Source organism: Notamacropus eugenii, chromosome 2 (genome assembly GCF_028372415.1).
Source record: "Notamacropus eugenii isolate mMacEug1 chromosome 2, mMacEug1.pri_v2, whole genome shotgun sequence".
NCBI lineage: Eukaryota > Metazoa > Chordata > Mammalia > Diprotodontia > Macropodidae > Notamacropus > Notamacropus eugenii.
In genome coordinates, this window is record NC_092873.1 from 67,021,601 (window position 1) to 67,046,174 (window position 24,574).

Consider the following 24,574-nt stretch of genomic DNA (forward strand, 5'->3'; position numbering starts at 1 on the left):
CTGAGGCTGGGGGCTTTCCTTTTCACACACTCACAACTTGCCATAAACCTTCCCTTTCTATCAGTGACTCTGCCTGGTTTCAGCTGCTTGGCTTCTATGTATGTCTTTCCCTGTTCTAGTGTAAGCTCCTGGTGGGCAGGGCCTATCATCATCATCTTCATCATCATCACCATCATGATCTCCATCATCATTACATCATAATCACCATCATCACCATCCTCAACATCATCATCACTGTCATCTTCATCATCATCATCATCATCTTCTCCTTCTTCTCTGTATCCCTAACACTTAGCATGGCACCTGACACATAGTAGGTACTTAAGAAATGTTCACTGAATTGAACTTAAGTTAACTTTCAGTCATTTCAGGAGGAGGGAGCACGCCTCATGACTGACTGAGTTGGCATCAAGCTAGACATGGCAGGGAGCTCAAGGTTCTAAGAAACATGGGTGGCAAAGGGACCTGGGACCACTTGAGCAAAGGCAAGAGCTATTCTCTCATCTGATCCTCACAACAACCTGGCAGGAAAATACTAGCACTATCCCCATTTCACAGGTGAAGAAACTGAGGCCCCAAGAGCTAGAGTGACTTGCCCAGGATGCCACCGCTAGTAAAGAGTGTCTGAGGCTGCATTTGAACCTAGGTAGGTCTTCCTGACACGGGTCCCATGCTCTGTGCACTGTGGCATCCCCTAGCTGCCTCGGGGGATGGATATTAGAGATATAAGATGAGGGGGCTGGGCTCAATGACTGGCTGTAACATGCTGGACTTCTGGCCCCTTCCATTGTCCTCTGGAAATAAGGGGCTTGGAGCCCTGGGGAGGGGGAGAGCCTGTGTCCAGGAAGAATCCACAACAAATACAGTTTCCCTTTCAAGGGTTGGCCCTGCCACCCTTCCTTTCACATGCTAGAGATCAGACAGAACAAAGTGATGGATCTGGAGAGAGAGGGTGGAGCTCTAGACATGTGGAGCAGGAAGATGGCGGGCAGGGCTGGACCACAGGGTGGGGAAAAGACAGCTGTGTCCAGTGAGGCCAGGCTGGCATGAAGGGCTCAAAGAACCGGACATGAGAACACTGGAACCCAGGTCTTCCTAATCTACATCCTACCCTCCAATGCTGCTGACTCAATCCCCCACCATTCCTTTGAACAATGGTCAAGCTTCTGGCCAGTACCAACACTGACAGCTATTCCTCACTTCTGTTTACCCAGGAGACTCTAAGACTTTTGGGATACCCTGAAGGCTCACTAAGTATGTTCCTCACCAGAACCCAGCCAGTGTTGAAAGGTCTGTACTCTGCAAAGAGAAGGGGGAAAATAAACACTAATTTGAAGATATCCTGGGAACCAGAGATAGAAGAAGGGAGCTTTGCTCCCAGTCCCACAGGCCACGCCCCAGGAAGGTCCATGGGCCAGTGGTCAGCTGCTGGCATGAAAGCAGAGCCAGGGCTCACCTCCGGCCACTGTTCTTGGGGCCCTTTCCTCCTGTGCTCCTCCTGTGGCCCTAGTTGAAAGGGCCAGCCTGCCCAGTTCCAAAGGGGATGAGCTGGGTGTGTCTCTCATCCCTTGCTATGCCTCTGTGGAGCCCCACAGCACCCATAGGGGAGGAAGCTTGGAGCCTCCAAGCCAGAGGGGCTGAGCTGCATACTGGGAAGCCTGCATGACAGTAATGGTGAATCACTGAAGGGCACCCCCTATGTGTTGTTTACAAAAAGCCCTGAGCAAATCTCTGCAGCAGGCTGCAGCCTGGCACCACCTAAGGGGGCACCCTGTGCCTTGCCCTCCCCAGCTGCAGATCTCCTGCAGGAGCACCCCCACCAAGCCTCCTCCAGCATGCCAGGAGAAAAGAAAACAGAGACAGAGAGCCCGGGGCTGGGTGAGGTGCTTGCCCCTCACTCTGGGAGCCCCTGAAAAACCCAATTCTCAGCATCTCAGAGGGGAGGGGTCCTCCTGGGGGATACCATCAGGGGAGGGGCAGAGATCAAACAGGGCCCCCTAAGGAGCCCAAACGCTTCCACTCAGTCCTATCATGTATCCCAAGTCTCCTCTCCCACTGTGTATGCCCAAGTGACTCCACCTGCCCTTGTGTATCATCATCTTTTCTTGGCCTCTGTTTCAACATGTGAAAATGCAGGCTGGACCTAGCAGCCCCTTCTAAGATTCAGTGCTCCACATTGCCTGGTCAGACGTCCATGCCTAGGGCAGGAACAAGAGGGCCAGCTGTGGGTCACCTGGGGAGCATGTGGCATGGGGAAGGCCAGCTGGTGCTCTGACGCCCAAAAGCATGGCCGTTAGCAAAGTTGTCCCAAGAGAGCAGTTATTTAAAAAAACTAAGCTTCCCCAAGCTGAGCTTCCACTCCTCGCTGTGCGCCCCCATGGCACAGCCAACAGGGTGAAGTCTCCCATCTGGGTGCAATCAGGGATGCTCTATAAACAGTGAGAATTGTTCCAGGGCTCAATGATACCTGGCAAATGAAAACCTGTGTAATAAGAACCAGCCGTAGCATGTGCCCTGCAGAGCAGGTTGCAGGCACCAGGCCGGACTGAATTTTTAAAGAAACTTTTCATATAGATGGCTGCCAGCGTAGCCTCCTCTGCCCTCGTTCCTGCCTCAACCCATTCCTCGGTTTGAAAAGCCAGCCCAGTGAGTGAGCAGTTTGAAGAATGTGGGGTCTGGCTTGGGTGCGAAGGGGTGTAGGGGCTGCAGGGAAGGGGGCAAAACCCAGGAAAGAATTCCTTCAGTGCCGAAGATAAGAGCCAGAATCCAGAATCCATTCCAGAGAACTAAGTCTGAGCATTGCCTACACTGCATGCCCACAGGGCAAGTTAAGTCAGGGGCTGGGGGTGGGGGAAGGTGTAGCCAGGTCCAGGCTAGATGCCCTCAGCTGATCCAGATGTGCAGCAGCTGCATACTTTCTGAAGGTCACCTTGCAGGCCTGCCAGTCCACACTGCTCACTCACTATGCTTTGGATGCAGCAGAATTTTTTAATACAGTTTTTTTTTAATAGTGGTGATAATAAATCAGGATCACTTAATTAAAAGCCTGTAAAAACCAGTAGGCAACACAAACAGAGTCGCAGCCCAACCCACAACTGGAACCCCATGGACTCAAAGAGACACTTTCTCCCACATCCTCCCCTCAAGTCCTAATTGGTCATTTGGGGTTGGAATCTTCACCACAATGACCTGGCTCTTCCTATAGACAGGGAGAGCACAGAGCTCCTGAGCCAGGCGGATGGACCATGAGCTAGACTGGCAGATTAGGGCCACCAGGAACCTTAAGTCAGTAGCACCTGCTCCTGGATGTGGTGTGGGCACCCACCACATTAGAGAGGACAGGGAAGTGGGAGAAGGACCCTCACAATGCAGACTGCTGTGGAAATGGAGGTGAAAGGCACACAATCACATTCCAGCTCATCATTCCCAAGGGTGGGGAGGAGTTAGGGAGCGTCCAAGAAGGGAGCAGGCTGGCAAGAAGCCAGATCTCTGGAAGAAACAGAGACTACTAAGGACTGAACTAATAAAGGAGTGTGTGCCCGCCAAATCACTGTGCAGAGCGCTGCCTCCCAGAAAGACGGAGCCAGGAGGATCCTCTCAGTCCCACGGATATAGAGAGAAGGGATATTGAAATCTAGGGGAGAAATTCACGGGGGCTTCAGATAAGGAAGGGTAAGCACCCGGTACGGACGGTGGGTGACACGGGGATTCTTGGGCACCTCGATTTCCTGCCAACTCTGAATTTCTCTGAATAAAAGTAAAACCTACGATTTTGATAGGGTGCAGTTTCTTAGAAAGTGCCCTCAAGTGATGATAGTATAAGGCAGAGATGTGCATGCCTGTGGAAAGGCTCAAAGGTTGGGGGCGGGTCTACACAGTCCTTACAGCTACCAACTGCCCCCAGAGCCTCCACTAAAGTTCCCACCAGGTCCCATGAGGCCCCACAACGATAGAGATCAAGTCAGTAGGTGTGATCAGGACCAGGGAGAAAAGGTGCCTTCCCAGGACATTGATGTGGTTCAGCAGATGTCCGCTGGCATCAACAGTTAACTGAAGCCTGAAATTAGTCACTCTGTGACTGCAGTGCACTAAGGGTGCTGTTATCAGACACCCTCATCACTCCCTGGCACGTGAGCATGGGGGCAGAGGAGAGAAGCCCCATGTGGGATGGAGCCCTCAGCCTGCCCCAGGAGGAGGCAGCTCGACCCATCCCTCAATGCGCTCTATGCTGCCAAAAACAGAGGGGGAGAGTCCTGAGCCTTCCGAGGAGGCAGTCTCCTCCTAGCCTGCATCTACAGCCTAAAGCCCAGGAATTCCCAAGAGAAGTTTATGGGCCAAGCATTCAGTCCCCTGAAGACAGTCTGGGGAGCCACCACTGAAGGTGCTGGACCAGTGGAGAGCTCAGAGTTACAGGGGCTGTGGGCACCATACTCAGTTCCACTCTTGACAGGCAGCTAAGTGGCACAGTCGATATAGTGCCAGGCCTGATGTCAGGAAGACTCACCTTCTGGGGTTCAAATCTGGCCTCAGACACTTACTAGCTGGATGACTCTGAGCAAGTCACTTCCCCTGGTCTGCCTCTGTTTCCTCATCTGTCATATGAGCTGGAGAAGGAAATAGCAAACCCCTCCAGTATCTCTGCCAAGAAAATCCCAAATAGGGTCATGGAGAGTTGGACACGACTAAAATAACCTCTTGACATACTTGATTTCATTAATTCTGGTCCCACCTGGGCCTAAGAATGGTCTATACAACATGAAGGCAATGTGGAAAGAAGGTTGGATTTGGAGCCAAAGTGGAGACCAGGGTTCAAATTCCAGCTCTGATGCTCACTGCCTGGGTGACCTTGACTCTTCTTTCATCCCTGATCCTCAGCTTCCCTGACAATGAGGAGGCCCAAGAAACCTAGGGGTCCAAAGGAGAGAACTGCCACGAAAAGAAATTGGCCCGTAATACTGAGCACCAGAAACAGGAAACACATTAGGTTTGGCAGGAACGGAATGACAGGTGACCTTCAAGAGAGTGAGAAGGAAGGGTTCTTCCAGAAGAGGGGCAGTGAAGGCTGAGACTAGGGGGTGGAGAGGATGGCCTGGCAAGGGGGGAAAAAGCAAGGGACATTAAATAAGGTGGGGAGGAGGGCTCCCCCAGGGCCATGTGCCTGAACTTCTCTGCAGTTCACTTAGGTGCGGGGTGGGGGTGGGGGGGAAGATGAGCTAGAGGACTGAAGTTCAAATCTCCCCTCTGTCACCTGCTGACAGGAACATGGAATAAACTGTAAATCTCTCTCTCTCAGAGTCCCCTACTGGGTAAAATGAGGAAATTGGATTAGGAAACTTCTTAGACCCTGAATCCCATAGCCAAAGGGCATCCTCACTAGGGCCTGCCTGCCTGCCATGGAGGCACCCCTCTCATGGAGAGAGTTCCCCATGACCTCCACAGCCCTACCACATAGAGGAGACTGAGGCCAAGCAGCCGCCCCCTCCCTCTCTCTATGTGCAGGGAACTGGGAGGGAAACACCAAGTCCTGGACCAGGCACTGAGCTAATGGATGAGCTGTACTTTGGGTCGACACCCTTCCCTTCTGCTGCTCCTCAATGTCCTCATTGTCCCAGGGGCTGGACAAGATGACTTTTCTAAGCTTCCTCATAACATGAAAATTCAATGATTTTATGTGGGGGGGTGGGGGAGGCAGGAGGAGGGGAAAGAAATACCTTCTCCCTTCTCAGAGTCACTTGGGGGAGCAGGGTGAGGCAACAGATTTGGAGTGGAAAGTTAAATATGAGCACTGTTCTGGGTTATTCTTAAAGGGCTCTTTATAGGTCAAAAGTTACTGTCTTTGTTTAAAAATATGAAAATGCTCTGTATGACATACAGTCTAATCATAGAGTCATCAGGTACACTAGATTTAAAGGCATAATTTATTCAGACAATCATTGCACATTCACTAAAAGAGCACGCTTGTAAATGTTTTCAGCTTTCGTTTTGATGACAAAAGGGGCAGCTCCCCAGTGTTGGACTTAAATATCCCCACAAGTGCACCTGTGTCTGTTTTCAGCAGTGCTAAGAAGCTGAGAAGAAATCAGTGAGAGAGACAATAACAAAAAGTGGTCTTTGGCTTCCTGGGTTTCAGCAGATGCTCTGAAGGTCTAGCAAAAACACAGAGCTCTCCTGTCTAGAAAGAGATGGCAGGGAAAGGACCAACAAAGAAAACTAAGGAAAGACAAGTCTTACTGTCAAGTGCTGACTGCCACCCTTTTCTCCTTCCTCACATGATCTGGCATGGAGGATGGATGACCTGATGAGCCCGTATTCACACCCCCTTCAAACACAGTAGCTATGTGACACTTGGGCAAGCCCTGACCCTTACACACTTGAGTTTCTTTATTTGCAAAATAGAGGAAGAGATCTGTCCCAACCTCACAGAAATGCTGTGAGACTCAAATGATCAAACATCCAGCAAGCTGCCCTCCCCGCAGAAGGCTATATCAAGGTCCACTCTGACTATCATCTCCAGTACACAGCCATTACTGAGGCAAGTTTCTCCAAGCTTTCATCCATTTCCTAATTCCAGGGATTTTTAAACCCATATTTCCACACACTCAAAGAAACAAAGGAACATGAAAGTGGCAAAAAAAAAAAAAAAAAAGAACAAGGAGGAATTGGGTTCCCTCTGGCAACAACTGGGTGGCTGAGGTGCTGGCAGGGTGTGCTCAGCAGTCTCCCCAGGGAATTCCCAAACCAATCCCACAGAAATGTTGCAGAGTCCGAAACAGGCCAAGGTCAGCAGCAGCAGCAGTCACAATGAGTGAATAGCATGTTTCAAGGTTGGCAAAAACCTCACAACCCAGTGTTTATTACTGTCATCATCCCCATTCTACAGATGACAAAACTGAGGCCAAAAAAATAGAAATGAATTACTTAGGGCCACAAGGCCAGAACTAGAGAGTGTTGTAAACAATGCTATCACCTCTTACATTCATTCACCAAAGCTCCTCAAAAAAACCCAACTCCACACCCAACATTTTTAAGTCAGAAAGCCAGGAAAGAATGCAGCCACTGATACAGTCAACAAAGGAAATCAGAAAAAGTAGGAAAGCAAAAAAGGCCTTGGATCCACCTTTCTGCTCTTCTGACAAGGGTCATGCCCCTGTGACACAGAAAGACATCTCGCTCTCATTTATAAGTTACCTAGGAGCTGCTATGTCCCATTTTGTGGGTCACCATGGGGAGTGAGGGGAGTAGTTTACAAAGAGAGTAAAAATTCTAATGGAGAACACACACAAAATAGGATATAAGGCATAAATAGAAATGACTAAATATCAATTAATACAAACAAGTTAAATTCATGGCAGTTTGGCAGGGGAGGGGGGGAGGGCAGGATGAAGACCTGAACCTAGTAGTCGAGTGAATACAGAGAAGAAGGACTGAGAGGGGAGCAGAGGGGAAGGGAGGGGAAGGGAGGGGAAGGGAGGGGAAGGGAGGAGAAGGAGGGCAGGAGGCAGGATGAGTATCATAACCAAGCAAAGACTGAGAATGGAGGTCAGAGAGAGAGGAGATGAAGCAGGAGAGGATTCCAGGAGGAGAGAGAGTCAGCAGGTTGGTGGAGAAGAGGCCTGAGAAATGGCCGAACCCAAAGGGTGGAAAGGTAGCAAGGCCAAGTCCTGAGGCTCGGCCAGGGCTTCTCATGCGGTCCAGATACTCGCACAAAGCTGTTAAAAACCCGCCCTTCGGCGGGCCTGTGCCGGTCCAGTGGATGAAGCCTGGGACTGGAAGTCACCCACACTTGGGCTCAGATGCAGACAAGCCATGTGACTCTGAGGGTGTCAGTAGTCTCAGCTTCCTCATCTGTAAAATGGGCATGAAAGCACCCCACAGCAGCTCTCTTTCTCGCAGGGCTTCTGAGAGGTCCAAGCAGACACTGCATAGCAAACCTTAGAGTCCTGAAGGCATTTGTGACTGACATCATTGTTATTATCACTGACACCCGGCATCTTCTGCCCAGGAGCCTTCGGTGAGCCTGGTCAGGCCCTTCTGCAGGACAATGCCAGAGGCAAGGCCACTGGACTCTCCAGCCCCATCTGAGGGTGAGTCACTTCATTCAGAAAGATCCACCCACCCACCCAACAAAGGCCTTGCTGCAAGGTCCCAGGGCTCCCATTCCAGCCTGGCCTGAGTGCTGACCACTTGGGTGACCATGGACTTCTCTGGGCACCAGCTTCCTCTGCTACCAAGTAGGGGCCAGCCCGGGTGGCCACGATGGGCCCTTCCAGCTGCAGACTCTGGGAGACGCCCCGAGAGAAGGCTTTGTGTGGAGTGAGGGCTAAGAGCCACCCTCCGCCCTCCTCCGTCCACCCTGCGGGTCTGGGCGGCTGTTTATGTCTGATCCCAGACAACCAGCAGTGGATGACGATTTATCGACGCAAGAGCTACCCCACGCAGCATGCCAGAGACTAATCAGAGCGGGAGGAATTCTCAGGCAGCCGCCTCTAAGGCGGGCCATGTAAGCTGAGCCTCAGCAGGACGGCAGCCATGTGGCAGAGGCCAGTCCCACCAAGCAACAATAAAATCTGCACAACTGGGCGGACTGGGCAGGCTGTCAAGGAAGAACAAAAGGCAGGCCTGAAATCAGCCCAGGGACCCTGAGATAGTAGGTAAAGGAGTGGGACAGAGAAGGCTGGGCTCACCCTCGGGGACAGAAAGAAGAAGAAGCACAGAGCTGGGCGGGCTGCCTCCGACAAGGAAAGCCCCTAGGAGGAGGTGCTAGGCTGGGAAAAACTTTCACCATAGGTCTTAGCCACTATCTGTCATGGGACACACTGCCCTCAGCACCGGCCTCAGAGATCCCTCAGGGGCCTTCCAACCCATTCCATAACCCCAAAAGAAACCCAACTGGATGCGCCTCCCCCCAAAGTGATGAGATTCACCTCTCCCCCAAACCCTGGGCCACTCAGTCCTGTTCTCTGCACCTTGGTTTCCTCTTGTGTAAAAAGGATGCCAGTGATTGGGAAGGACCATTCCAATACTATCCCTCTGTGGTCCAAGAATGAACTCTCTCTCATGAAACATTGGCCAAATTGAGTCACAATGTCTTCTGCGACCTGCTGCCCCTAAATCAGCCCCTGGATCTCAGAGGTAGATCCTTGAATTAGGCAAAGGCAAGACCTGAGCATGGGCCTGATGAGCTCTGGGGCAGGGAGCCCACCCCCTCCCAAGGCTGTGCATCTCAGTCAGGACAGCTTGGAGAGGTGGGCAGTTCATCCTGATGTCACCTGGAGTTGGTGTGGCTGTCAGTTCTCTTCCCGGCTCTTGGTTCTACCTCCTGGGGCTGAACAGAACAAGCCCATGGGCATCCCACGAACAATCTAAGATGGCGCCATGTCACCCAGCCCCCAGTCTTGTCTTCACCGGCTCTCCTGTGCCACCCTCCTTAATCTGGGGCCTTCCCCAACTCTGCCTCCATGTATCTCTCCTGCGTGTTGTCTCCCACTTGGAATGGGGGCTCCTTGTAAGAAGGGCTCTTGCTGACCTCTCTGTGCATTTCCAGTGCTTAGGAATCCCTGGGCCGGGCATATAGTAGGTGCCTGCCCACCATCCCTCATGGGGACACCATCCAGCCTGTAGGTGCCTGTCCTCAAATGGGATTCTCAGAATGGGACATGGCTCTCCAGACAATGGGTGCTCGGCAAGTCCTGGGACAGTCCCCTTCTCCCTCTGTCTCAGATCTCCTAATGGCTGGTCCCCAACCTCCCAGTACTCAGGCCCTTCCCCTAACTCCACTGCTCAGTAGCCTCTCCTCCTCTGAGGTTTGCGCTGATGGAATGAACAACCCATTTATATGGTGCCTCCTGTGTGCCAGGCACTGTGGGAAGCTCTTCACATATATGATCTCATTTGATCATCATGACAACCCTGGGAAGTTGGTGCTCTTAGTAATCCTTATTTTACAGATGAGGAAACTGAGGCCAACAGAAATTAAGTGACTTGCCCAGAGTCACACAGAGTCAACAAAGGAACTCAAGTCTTCCTGACTCCAGGTCACCTGGCCACCTGGCTGCCATATTGATTATCCAATCAAAATCTCGGTAGCCCATGACTGACCTCCCTGGCTTCCTGTGGGTCCCAGCTGAAGTTCCCCCTTCTATCAGAGGACTTTTCCAACCCTCCTCAATTCCAGAACCTTCTCCCTGTGTATTATTTCCTCCTTCTGCTATACAGTTTGTATGTACACATCTGTCTCATTCCTGTCTCCCCTATCAGACGGGGAGTTTCTTTTGGATCCTCTTTTTGTATCTTCAACTCTTAGACCAGTCCCTGGCTCATAGCAGGAGCTTACTAAATGCTGACTGATCGTTTGATGTGCCTGGGACACAGGACATCCTTCTGCCCCTGGTCATTCTTCAGAACTGGGCTGATGGGTCAGACAGGACCCAAAACAGTGTGACTGGCCCCATCTTATTCCTGCCAGTGGTTGTGGATCCATGTCTGTCCTACCATCATGGGCATGTCCCTGTGCCAGGCTCTGGGGCTACAGAAACAAAAGTGAGACAACCAGTCTTCCAATAAGAAAACAGAAGTCAAAGTCTGCAGATACGAGTGCGAATGCCACCTCTGGAATCTCAGAACTCCCTAGTCTTTTAGGAATCCCCCCCACCCCAACCCTCCCTGGAGATGCAGGCCCTCACCTATATGGTCACAAACTAAATCCAGCATGACCCAGAGGGGATCACTTTCCTAGTGGGTTGGTTTGGCCCACACCTATGATTCCACTGGTACACGGGCCTCCTGAGGAGGAAAGCCCCTCCACCAATGCAGATTTGAACCCACTCTGCAGACCGCTCAAAGTCACAGCACCCATATGAGTCAGAGGCTCCAGCCCCTACAAGAGGCCCATAAGTGCTTACAAAAGAAGGGGCCTGTCCTGGTCAGCCCCCATGTGAGATCTTCCATCTATCCCTGAGCTGTGCTTAACTGCACTCTGTCCCAAACCACTGCACCACATTCTCTTCATGGTCTCCCCTTCTCTTTGGATGACTTGCTACTCCCTCCATTCAGCAAGCCGCTTCCTGCCTAGGTGATTTCTGCACAGTCAAGTCCGATTACCAGGCATTTGTTAAGGATTCACCCTGTGCCAGGCACTGTGCTCAGCAGAGAGGGCAGTCCCTGCCCTCAAGAACCGTCCATTCTAATAGCGAAGACAAGGCATGAAAGGGGAAGGAAGGAGGCCTCCTTTCCCACGTCCCCTCCCCAAAAACTGCTTGCTTGTCTTTGTATCGGGGCCCTTCCTCCCTTGCATTTGACCCCAGCTGTCATTCATCGTTCTTCTTTCAGAAGAACCAGGAACAGGTCAACCATCAGGGTCAGGTGCAGTGAGAGAACAATGATCAGGTGAGGTTGCATCATCCCGGCTCAGGGAGAAACCCTTCTTCTGCTTTAAAGACCCCATGCAGAGGCACTTTTGAAAATGACCATGACTGACAAAAATGCATCCAAATGAAACTGAGAAGTGTAGCACAGACAGCATTAATGCACCAACGATATGAAGAGGAGTAGAATGGGAAAAAACATCTTTGTATCAAGTTTCTTTGATAAGGGTTTAGTATCCTGGATATACAAACAATTAGACCAACAGCCATTCCCAAACAGATAAGTGATCAAAGGATGTGAACAAACAGTTCTCAAGAGAACTGCAAAGTATTCACAACCATGAAAAAGAAAATTCCAAATCACTACTAAAACAAGTGCAAATCCAAACATCCCTGAAGTTTCATTTCATACTGGGGATATTGACAAAGATGAAAAAAGATGGGAATAATCCATGTTGGAGGGATTGTGGAGAGACAGGCACACTGGTACATTGTTGGTGGAGCTGTGAACTGGTACAACCATTTGGAAAGCTATTTGTAAATTATGTAAATACAGTACATAAAATGTCCGTACCTTCTGACCCAGAGATCCCATTAAAGGGCTTATGCCTCAAGGGGGCCTTTGATAAGAAAAAACTTCTCCTCTGCACCGAATGTTTATGCTAGCGTTTTCTGTGGCAGCAAAGAAGTGGGATTAAAGTGGATGTCCTTCAGTCAGGAACAGCTCAGCAATGAATGTAACATAATGTTACTGTGCTGTAAGAAGTGATGCGACGGATGTGATAGAGACAGAAGCCTGCAAGGATGTACACAAAGTGATTCAGGATGAAGTCAGCACAGGCAAAAAAATAATGGAGTCCGTAATCACAGCAGCGCAGCGGGAAAGAACACAAACACACACACACATGCACGCACACACACATGCACACATGTGCATACATGCACATACACACGAGTGCAGGTGCACTCACACATGCACACACACGTACACTGACTGTCACAAAATGATCCAACAAGGAGGAATGAGAAGCCACGACCCCCCGCCCCTCACACACACACACCCCTCAGCAGAGGAAGGAAGGGCATACATGTTTCAGACCTTTCTTAGGTATCGACGGGCTTCCTGAACATTTTCCCTCTTTTTCTTTCTTTGTCCTTTAGAAAAGCAGCTCTGGCGTCTCAGGCTTTGCTGGCCACCACAGCCCCAACGGGCCATCCTTTGGGCCTGTTTTCCCCCAAACTTGGAACTCTCCACCCCCTCCACATGTCACCTGTTTCCCATTAACAAGCACAAACAAAGCATGTTGGACCAAATCAGGTTTGGGAGCTGTTTATCCTCACATGTAACAAAAGCTAAAAATGCGTAAAAGCAAATCTGATTTGTGAATATGTAATGACTGTAAAAACCCTAATTTTAAAAGGGGAGCACCCAGCACATCAGCCATGCAGCAAGGTCTGCAGAACATGGGCCCAAACAAAAGGAATACATTGGACCCTGCAAAGGGCGTTGCTTTTCAGGCCGGGCATCACTGAGTTCTCCTGGCTGCTAAACTTTGACACACCTGCCTGAGAGCCAATGGCACCTACAGATAAGATCTAGGCCTGAAAGGAACCTCTAAGACCACCGAGTCCAGCTGGCTCCTTCTACAAAAGAACAGACTGAGGCTCAGGGAAGGGACCTGTCCAAGGTCATGGGAGTAGTGAGCACCAGAGATGGCTGGAGCCCAGGCCCAGGGCCTTGCCTCCAACTCCCCCAGCTGCGAACTCCTGAATCAAGGGGTAGCTCGGTTGGAGGCCCAAAGAGGTGAAAACGCCCTTCTCCTGAGGTTAGCGGCCTTGCTCTAGCAGGAGATGAGAAGTGAGTGCTCCCCAAGGGGTTCTTCAGCCAGCTCTGACTGCTCATGGCATTGCAGAGCTATGGCCTACTCTATTTTTTCTCTTAGACTATTTAAAAGAGATGAGTAGGTTCATTTCATTTACTTCAAGGGAAAGTAGGTGAGAGCTTTTTGCCCTCCTGCAGCTGAAGGTGGAGGGGGCCACCAGGGACAGGCAGAGAAGAGGGGACAGGGCAGTACAGGAAAAGGAAATTCACCTGAAACTTGGCCCTGGGTTTGGTAGGGGACCAAGATAGGGCTTGGAATCAGGCGGACTTGAGTTTGAATCCTCCCTTTGTTGGTTTGTAGTTCTGGATGTCTCTGAGCCTCAGAATGCCTGGCAGACTGAGCTCCTGTGGGCTGCCAGGCTCCAACGTGCACATACAACACTTGGAAAATGGAGATACGCTGTAAAATATCTGTTATTGTTGTTACTGGTACATCAAAAATAGTCTATTCTCCTGAAGTTGGTGCCCCTTTTGGGGGGGCTATGGGGTGAAAGACGAGGCAGAGGCGGGCCTTCAGCCCACCTCAGACACACCACAGCAGCCGTGGGTTCCCAGCCTACCTTAGCCCAACCAGGGATCCCCTGGCTCAGCTTCCTCAAGTGTGAGATAGGGGAACAGGGAGCTGGACTAGGTGGTTTCTGATCTCCTTTCCAGACTATGAATTACTGCTCCCCAAAATGCCCTGACAGGCTAAGAAGAAAACCACTTTGCTGGCTAAAGCATTGTCCAGAAAGGGGCTCTGAAAGCACCCAAGGGTTGGCCTGGCTCCCTGGGAAATGCTCCCTGATTTGGAGGTGGACATGCCAGGTGGAGGGGCCAGGTGGGTACAACCTGGTAGGGGGGGTGGAAGCAAGGGCATCTGGCCACCACAGCCTTCTTCCAGACAGGTCCACTCCAGGCCTGGGGTAAGACCTTGGAGAGCAAGTGCCAGGTGGCCAGATCATGCCCTTTGGTCCTGCCAGGGGTGGGGCATGGTGGGGGGGGGAGGCAAAGGTAAACAACACCAAAATACCAACACTGTGGTGACCACCTGCCCTTATCCTTCCCTTTCTCTGTCTCCCTCCACCTCACTCAGGCTGTGCACACTCAGTCCACTTCAGCTAACAAGCCCCCACCCCAGGCTGTGGGGCCTGCCTGTTGGAGAATCCCCTCAGCACCCCCAGGGGGGTGGAGAGGAGGTCTTTCATTGAGGGGAAAGATGGCAGTATTCCTATCACATAGTGTACTTTCTGGAAGGCAGGATCACCGAGTCATGACTAGAAGGAATCAGGAATCAGTCCGTCTATGCCTAGCATTTTATGGATGATGGAAAAGAGGCCCAGGAATGGCAGGATCTGCCCAAAGTCCGAGGCCTGGGTGGGCCTGTAGATGCACAGGCACATTTCACTTTTTTTTTTTTTTAAACTTTCAAGGAAAAGTGGGTGGCCAGAGAGTAACTAGGGTGCCCTGGGGGAGAGAACTATTTAGCATGCAGGCCCTGTCAGGGAGAAAAGGGATGAGAAGACAGCAAACATGGCCCCTGCTGCCCTTACTTCTCTCTGATAGTTCCAACTCCTTGGCAAAGACCATGGGAGGGAGGCAGGAAGGAAGCAAGGGAGGAAGGGATAGATGGAGGGAGGGAGGGATTGTGATACTTTTGAATTGCAGATTCTCTGTGGGGATGACAATGCCCTTTTCTGACTGGCCGAAGCCAGCCCATCCTGGTCCAAGGCAGAAACCCTGCTTGGAGAGGGTCCCTGTCCTTGCAGCATGAAGTCATGTATCAAGGGATCACTCACACCAGCATCCAAAGACTGGGGAGGGAGTGACCAGGAGGGACAAGGATCCCAGCACACCTTGGGCTCCAATCTCGGCTCCCTGCTTCCCCATCTTGCCTCACCAGGCCCCCACCCCAAAGGGGGTTCACCAGCAGCTACTATGAGGCTGCCTTCTTAGTGACCACTTTTTACTTTTAATACAAGAGATATGTGACATTGAGCTCCTTTCCAAAGGGAAGGAGGAAATCAAAAAGTGCTCCACGAATGAGTAAATCAAGGAAATTGAGAGTAGGGTCTGAAATCTAGAGGCGCTATTTTCAACAGAACAAGCAGGGTGACAGGCTGATTGACAGGGCCTGCTAACCCGGGCTGAGAGTGGAGGTCTCAGCCTCTCCTTTCAGGACCAAAGGTACCTCCAGGGAAGCCTCTACACCATCCTTTTTTCCTGGGGTGTCTCTGCAGGACAGTCTCCCTGGGTACACAGCACCTGGGATTTCATTTTTGGGGTACCTTCAGGATACAGCTATGGGGGATGGGGTGTCTATGTTCAGAACCCTCCACTCCCAAGGCCTCCACCAAGGCCCCCATCAGTCCAACTTTGGCACAAAAGCACATACCCGAGAAGAGAAGGCCTAGCTCCAGGCCAGCCAGCTGCTGAGGCCCAAGGGTCAGGGGAAGAAGTCACGGAAAGAAGTCTGGCTCTGGTCTCTGCTCCCACTCCTGGTCACCGCAGACGACAGGAGGTCAGCTGCCGCTGCGGCTACTCACATGGGACCCTGAGGCTGCTTCAGCCCCTGCTTCCCAGGAGTGGACCCACCTGGCATGCGCAGACTCCCCGACAGTGGTTCCGGCACCCGAGCAGATGGTGACAGAAGAGCCAGTCCTCACCAAAAAAAGGAAAGGCCCCCAGTTTCCAGTGACAGCTTTCCAGGAACAGAGAGAGAGTGCGCAGCAGAGACAGCTGGTGGGAGGGGGCCGAGGCCTCCAAACGCTGTTCCGGCTGAATAGGTTTGCAGGACTGGACAATTCCCAGGCTTTGGAAGTGGTTCAGGCTAACAAGAGAACAAGGAAGGCCTGCTCGAGCCACCAGGGCCCTCCTCTCAGCTAGGGAGAAGAAAAGGAACCCAATCTCTCGGTGCTCATCTCAGGGTCTGGGGCCTGTCAAGATCAGCCAGTTGAGCCAGGTTTAAAACAATCACAATGAGAAGGCGAGGCTGCTCCTGCCCATGAGAGCCAAGTGGGAGAGAGGTATCCAGGGCCAGCAGGGGACAGGTTTCTGTGGTTTTGTCTGCTGCTGGGGGGGAGGGGGCGGGGAACAGAGAGAGGGGAAAATTAGGGATGGATTCCAAAGAAAAGCAGACAAGGTCTGGGGCCACAGCGCAACTCCCCAGCCAGGGAAGGCCAAGGATAACCCTAATCTCCCCATGCGCCTTGGCTCAGAAATTCCTACGTGGTTTTGATCCAGGCCTTGGCTGGTAGCATCCCATGGGCCACCTGGATGGGATGCCTGTATCTGAGCCCAGAGCAGGAGAAGGTGCCTCACCCCGCTCACATATAGGCCTCCATTCAATGCCAGGAAAGCCTCATCCAGCACCCATTGCCTCCCCAAACTGCACCTCCCACAGGCAGCCTACACCCACTGTGCCAAATCCTGAGGGGGGAGGGGGGGCATGTGCTGACAATCCACTGGAAAACCAATTCCACAAACACTTAGTCAATCAACATGTATTAAGTGTCCAGCACAGGGTACCAGGACAGTCTCTGTCCACAAGCAAGTTTACGATCTAACCAAGGAAATAAACAAAGCAAAGCGAGCCCCGCCCTAGATAGAGGGAAGGAAGCCCTGAGGGAGGCCCTGAGGAAGGTGGCCTTTCCCGGGGAATCTAAAGGAAGGCCTAGGGCAATAGCTGGGGCAGAGGAGGGAGAGTGTTCCAAGCACAGGGATGGTTCCACTGAAGAGAAAGCAGATGTGAAAACCCAAGGACCCCAGCTTCTGGGATAAGAACTCACTGACAAAAACTGCCGGGAAAACTGGGTAACTGTGTGGTGGAAACTGGGCACAGACCAATGCCTGACACGATACACAAGGATAAAGTCTAAGAGGATACACGATCTAGGTATGAAAAGACTGATACTATAAACAAATTAGCAGAGCAAGGGATAGTATAGCTATCAGACTTTCGACCAAAGAAGAGATGGAGAACATTAGTGCAAAACGGATAATTTTGATTACATTAAATTGAAAAGTTTTTGCACAAACAAACCCAATGCAGCTAAGGTAAGGAGGGAAGCAGAAAACGGGGAAAGAATTTTTGCAACTAGTGTCTGTGATAAAGGCCTCATTTCTAAAATATACGGAGAACTGAGTCAAATGCACAAGAATTCAAGTCCTTCCCCAATTGATAAATGGTCAAAGGATACGAACAGGCTGTTTTCAGAGGAAGAAATTAAAGCTATCTATAGTCATATGAAAAAAATGCTCCAAAACACTATTGATTAGAGAGATGCAAATCAAAACAACTCTGAGATACCACATCACACCTATCAGATTGGCTAACATGACAAAACAGGAAGATGATAAACGTTTGAGAAGATGTGGGAGATCTGGAAGACTAATTCATTGTTGGTGGAGCTGTGAGCTGATTCATCCATTCTGGAGAGCAATCTGGAATTATGCCCAAAGGGCTACAAAAATGTGTATACCCTTTGACCCAGCAATATCTCTGTTGGGACTCTATCTCAAAGAGATCATAAAAATGGGAAAAGGTCCCACATGTACAAACATATTTATAACAGCTCTCTTTGTGGTGGCCAAAAACTGGAAATCAAGGGGATGCCCATCAATTGGGGAATGGCTGAACAAGCTGGAGTATATGAATGTAATAGAATACTATTGGGCTATAAGAAATGATGAACAGGAAGACTTCAGAGAGTCCTCGAAGTACTTATATGAACTGATGCTGAGTGAAAAGGAGCAGAACCACGAGAACATTGTACACAGTAACAACCACAGTGTGCGAGGACTGTTTCTGGTAGACCTAAATGCAAGGACCTAAAACTTTCCCAAAAGACTCTTGAGGAAAAATGCCATCCACATCCAGAGAAAGAACTATGGAATCAGAATGCAGAATGAAGCAGAATATTTTCTCTTATGTTTTGTTTCTTCTCATGGTTTCCCCCATTCATTTTAACTCCTCTATGCAACATGACTAATGTGAAAATGTGCTTAATAAGAATGTATACATAGAAACCATGTAAAATTGCATGGCATCTTGGGGAGTGAGGGGAGAAGGAGGGGGGAGGGAGGGGGAGAAAATCTAAGACTTATGGAAATGATTGAAGAAAACTGAAAACAAATAAATTAATAAAAAAAAAGAAAAACATAAAAATGGAAAACCATTTACTGGGTGGCAGGTACTGGAAATGTAGACAAGAGATACCCCATCCTCCATCCTCCCACACACACATGTGCGCACATCTACACAAGACCAAATCAACTCAAATCTATACATTGACTCTTGGCATCGATCACCCAACCAAAGAAACCTCCTACTTGCTAATCTCTTCCCATGTGCCCTGGTCTGGTTGAGGGGCACAGAATGAGGAAACAGTGCCTTCCTTCCAGCAGCTGCCACTCTCTCGTCCATCTGAAAAACAGTCTGCAATATCATGACTGTGGATACATAGCAGTTCACAGCAGACCTTTGCCTGGGGCCCACTTTCCTCTTCTCTTGTCCATGCAGCAGAGGCCCCCTCCCCTCATGCTTGTCTGATCTGTTGCCTGACGCTGTCAACAAAAGAAGCATTCTAAAGATAGGTCTCCCATATCTTGAAACTTGGAACTGATTCTTTGAGCCCAGGTCTGGGACCTGACAGTTTTCCTCATAGAATGACACCTTCCTAGGCTCAAACCACATTCTCAGGGTAGAGACCTTTGGGGATGGTAGCTTGGTTATCTAATGAATTGCTTTTCCCTGTAGATGATACCATCCAATCTCCAAGCAGGAAAGAACTTCTGAGGCCAGTGAGTCTAAGCCATGGTACACCAAAGATCCCCTCCCAACGTCCTTGACCCCAGTCATCCAGCACTCACTTCCCAGGCAGTCCATGTCCAGGAGCTCATACTCTGATGGCAGGGCTCAAAAAGCAAACAATTATGTAGAACAGGTTAAGCCAGGGCATTAGTAGGATGGAGGTTTCTTGCAGAAGGTAGGGCTGGCCAGAGGCCATTACACGCATGGGGAGCTATCAAGAGGTTGGGGGAGGGACCTGGTCAGGAAAGGCCCTGGAGGTGACTGGGCTGAGGCCCTTTGGTTTTGGTTCTTTTCCTTCTGTCCCTAGCAGCCATGCTCCCAGTCAGGTTGAATTCCAACATGAGCCGTCATGGCTCTTCTTAGCCCTGCCCTCCCAAAAGACTCACAAGGTGCCTGTTTAGGAAATAGCCCAGTCAGGTTTTCAGCTGCAGTCCCTCGGGACTGTCAGGAGCCCAATCTTGGTCAGGCCATCTGAGAAGTTTGGAGAGGACATCTCTACACACCCCAGCAAACCTGGCAGAGAAGCCATCTGGGCCTAGAAGATCTCTGAGCTTCTGTAATGAAGGGGTTTGAGGAGGGGGCTCAGGCAGTCCCTCTGGGCCTATGACCACATGTGCATTTCTTTGTCCCTAAAGGTCACCATCTTGTCATAGCCCAAGTCCTGGGCCTGAACTCAGTTCTTACACTCAAGGAGTGTAAGTCCAAAGTCCTCCAGGAAGGCCAAGAAAACGGGGTCTGAAGGCTGCCAAGGTCTTTTCTAGCACTAAGCTGACTCAATGATCCAAAGTGAGTGCACCTCCGAACACCCCCACTCCTCCTCATCTAAATGGGGCCGGAGACTAGGAACAGCGCATTGCTAGGCAGTGGAAGCCAAGCCTGTATGAAGTACATGTGTATCCAAGACTCAAAAGAGTGTTTGGGAAAGACCTCACTGTCTCCTGGGGAAGGCTTGAGAAAGACATGAACACTTCCCTCCTCTTCTCTTGCTGATCTTTATGAGAACTGGCATTTTAAGGAACCCCTTCTCCCCCAAGGACAACGCCCCTCACCCTGTCAACATGTTCCACTGGTTCCCACTCCATGTCCCTGTGGAAAAGGGGTAAAAAATACAATCTCCTTTGGGCTTTAAGGTCTCAAAGATTATTCCATAATCTAAATTGACAGCACTGAAATCTAAAACCGCTCCCCCCTCCTCTACTACTCAATCAGTAAAAGTTCCATCTGATCACAAAAGAAAGAAGGGCTCTCCAAAGATGAGGCCAACTAGATAATTCAGCCTTCCCAGTCATAGTAAACTATGGGTAATCATTCAGTCAAGAGACCAAAAGCCTAGGAGAGTAAGTCATGCATCCAGACAGGGTCTGCTGACTCCTCTGCCACAGCCTTCACTGCCTCCCCCCAGCCCTGGAAGACAGAGAGCTCTCAGACCCAACAGAAGGAGCTTATTTGCTAAGCATGGAGAAATCAAAATGGCAGCTCAGGCTGAGTTGGCAGCTGTTGCTTTCAGGGAGAGGAGGAGAAAGGAAGGAAGGAAAGGGAGCAAGAGGGAAGGGGGAGGTGGAAAATCATACTAAGCCCTAAAATACTAACACTATATAGCATTACATTCATTACTATCAAAGCCACAGATCGGCACACCTATTAGATACTTTTATAACATGAAGGATACACTGGGAAACAGTCTGCCAAGGCATTTTGAATCACTGGAAACATACGAAGAAATCCTGAAAGCTCCAATTACCTCCATCACCATCGTGACCAATTACTGTTCTTTGACCCCACATAGCCAATCTGGTGCTATAAAAGACCCAAGTCCCTTGTCCTCCACCTTGGCCCACTTCTTGCCTCCCCTCAGTCCCACACACATTTCTAAGTGTCCTATTCATCCAGCAGTGCCTGAGAGTGGGCATAAAAGGGGATCAGAGGCCCCCTAATCACTCTGAACCAAATGCAAATAAAGGCCACCCACACAACGCGGGTAATACCAAATACAAAATTCCTGTCTGGGAGCTGTCCCAGAGCAGAGGTTTTTGTGTGCGGCCCCATAACAGAACCTGCAGGTGCACAGTCAATACCCAACTCAGGGGCTCTCAGAGGCTCCTGACGGTGCAGGAAATAATGGTGAGCAGGTTTTCCAGCCGTATGTCCCCCTCCCATCTGGACACTGGGAGATACTGAAGTCAGCCTCTAAGAATTGGCAGGGGCCTCATTCTGGATGCAAGGATGACAAAGAACTGTCAAGTAGTGGGAATTATCCTATTCAGGACTGGGGGGGAGGGCACCCATGTCCCTCCTCCTCCCAGCCTCTTTCCCCTTTCACAAGCAACAGGCAAAATGGCAGCAGTCCATCACTGCTCCACCTGCCAGGAAATCTGGCTGTGACAAAGACGGGATTTGGCATTTTCTATTTCGCTACAAAAGTAGAATATGTCTGATCACCACATCACTAGCTACTTTAACAGGGAATGTGTTCTTGAAAAAAACCCAGATTCCACACTAGGCTATGGAGGAAAGGTCAACAGCCAGGCTATCATGGGAGGTGGCCAAATCCCTGGCACACAAACATATCAGACTCTGTCCTTAAGCACCAACTCAGATCCATAGGCTCTCCTCAGACACAGGTAGACCGAGACTTCCAGGTGGCAGAGTCCCCAAATCTCAGAACCAGAATGAGGTGGGGGGGTGGTGTGTGTGTGTGTGGAAGAACCGCCTGGTCCAAACTTTCCCTGAACAGAAGCAGTCAGTCTTGTATGGATGGAAAAGTTGTCATCTTCCACAGCAGCTAATCTACTTGGGGATGGCCTCAATTGGGGGAAAGATATCCTTGAGGTTCAGACTGTGCATCTTCCCAAGATTGACCCACTTTGCTCTAAATGGCCGAGTCAGGTGAGTCCAATCTACCTTCAGTGTGACTGTTAGGCAAGGACTTGAGCACAGCTCTCCCATCTCCATCCCTGGCCACAGCGAGTCTTCTCTTCTTGAGTCTAAACATTCTCAATTGTTTCAATGGACCCTCCTATGGTGTGAACTAAAAGGACCCTTCGCCATCCTCAGGACCCAAACCAGGAAGGACACAAGACTATGCATATGGCCTAACTTGGGCAGCCTTGGACCAGAGGATCCTCCATCTGAGCCAGAAGGGGCTCCAGAGGCCATTAGGAAGGGATGTCCAGCTTCTCATTCCTGGAAGCTCAGTCTCTTCAACTGCAGAGCTCTCCTGAGTCAGCCTAGGGCTCATCATGGTCAAAGGCTAAATGAGGAGTTCAACAATCAAGATAAACTGGCCACGGAGGACACGGTCTGTTCAAAATCAAATTCTGAGCCACCTTGGATGAACCTGTGACCTTCTTATGAAAAAAGAAGAAAAACTAGAGTTCATTCTGTGTCTCTGAAACCCTATTGACATGATCATCATTAATAAAGTTTCTCCCTTCAATGGAGCACAACTGGGTGGATTTCAGTCCCTTACAATAGCTCATTAAAAGAATCCCAAGGGTTGCTACACCACATTAAATAAGATGGGCCTAATCTCTTACAAGAGGCTCTTACTATCAGGGGAAAAAAACAGAAACTCAACTAAAAACCACAAGTAGGCGGTATCTTGTGTAAGAAAGCTCTGAGCCTGTAAGCCGTTGAATGAGAAGAGCTCTAAGGTGCCTCCCACCTCTAAAAGGCTCCAGAAAATAAGCACCCTGCAATAGGGACTTTTTCTCTTCAAGGTCCCAGGGCTCCCTTTGAGGGAAACCAGCAGGAGAAATGGAGAAGGGAGAGAAGCAAGCTCTGGGACCTTCTCTGGCAGGAGACCAAAGGGCACCAAAAGACCAACAACCATTTTTGTCAAGTGAGGAACTACACCTTCCCTAGTGCCTTGGCCTGGTGTGCAGGTAACCCAAGGGTTGCAATAGAGCAGAAATTCCAGGAGAAAGAGCTGACATGACAAGGCCTGAGTTCCAATCACACCTCTGATACTCGAGACCTCTGTGACCCAATCACCTAACAGCTTTGGTCCTTAGTTTCCTCATCTGTAAAACAGAGGGAGGTTCATTAGCAGACTGCTTAGGACCTTTGAAAGAGCCAGGCTGGACAGGCTTCAAGCTCAGAGTCAGGTATAGAGTGGTGGTGCCTCTTTACCAAGTACCGGCCCAACTAACTTCAGAAATGCTCTTGACCAAACTCGCTACAGCATCACATGAAAGCCATCACCTAAGTTACAAACAGGTGGTGAATGCACCATAAGAGGGCACATCTACACCGACACTACCACAGATTCTCCTTCCCATGCCATGCAGAGTACTACAACAGGAAGGTAAGGTCCTAGAAGGCCAGAAGTGTCAGGTTTTATTTTTATTTTCTCATCCCTAACACCTAGCACAGTGTATGGCACAGAGGAAAGGCCGAACGAGGCATTGTTAGACTGTGGTTGTAGCTCAGTCACCATTCACCTGCTCTCTAGAAAGGAAAGGCTGAGGGCATGAAAGATTCTTCTTTCCAAGGGGGCAGCCCTGAGGGCCTATTCTTCACTGGTGTCTTTTCTTTGGCCCTGAGGGCACATTCTTAGCCTATTTCCTTTCCTTCCAGAGCATTCTTTGTCTGTTTCCTTTCTTTTAACTACAGAGAGAATGTTCTTCATCAGTTTCCTTTCCTTCTGCCCAAAAGCATATTCTTCCTTGCACTGGACAGCACAATCTTCATCTATTTCAGTCTGTTCCAGCGTATTCTTCATCTGCTTCTTTCCTCACAGCACAGTCTTTGTCTGTTTCCGTCTGTTTCCGTTCCTTCCAGTGTGTTCTTCATCTGTTTCTTTCCTCACTACACATTCTTCGTCTGTTTCCTTTTATTCTGCCCAAGAGTTTATTCTTCACTGGTTTCCTTTCCTTTGGCCCTAAGAGCATGTTCTTCCTCAGTTTCCTTTCCTTTGTTTCTCATCAAGTTTCCTTTCCTTCAGCCCTGAGAATGCATACGGTGTCAGGTTTCCTCTCCTTCGCTGCTCCATTGCTCATTTGCATCTCTAGCCATACTGACTGGCTGAGGTTGAAGTTAAAACCCACTGAAACCCCAAAACAAGAAGACAGGAAGTGGTTCCAGTTATTCTCTAGCTAATGGACTCAGTCATCTGTTTAACCAAAAGAGAAAGAAAGAAAAAGAAAACCACCCCACTAGAAATGATCTGTCCAAAGTCCATTTTCTTAGGAGTACACACTCTTGTGGTCGACAGGGCATCCTTGAAAGCACAAGAAGTCAACTGCTTCCCCTGGCACTTTTCAACCAGAGATCCCATCTGGATCATCACAGAACTGAAGGAGGAGACCCAAGACCCTGCTGTGTCCTCTACCTATTGATCGACAAGAAGTAGATGACTCGGTAAAACAAAACTTAGCCATGCAGGCTGTCTCCAAAGTAGGTTCCTCACAGGCACACAGTAAAATCATGCAAAACTCTAAGGCACATGATGCTGTTGAAATAATTTTGGTCAATAACCTGGAAAGCACTGATATTGGACAAGAAGCAAAAATGGCATAGGCTCACACAGAAGTTTCA

At 49.9% G+C, this 24,574-nt stretch overlaps 1 protein-coding gene and 1 long non-coding RNA gene across 3 annotated transcripts in view; both read right to left on the reverse strand.

The window, feature by feature from the left end:
- Window positions 1-24,574, reverse strand: part of HDAC4 (histone deacetylase 4) — a 268,595-nt gene that overhangs the window by 195,309 nt on the left and 48,712 nt on the right. The window lies entirely within an intron of this gene.
- Window positions 1-24,574, reverse strand: part of LOC140525367 (uncharacterized) — a 40,420-nt gene that overhangs the window by 10,543 nt on the left and 5,303 nt on the right. Inside the window, exon 1 of the long non-coding RNA XR_011974019.1 lies at window positions 1-24,574. This exon is cut by the window's right edge and continues 5,303 nt beyond it. This is a non-coding gene — a long non-coding RNA (uncharacterized lncRNA).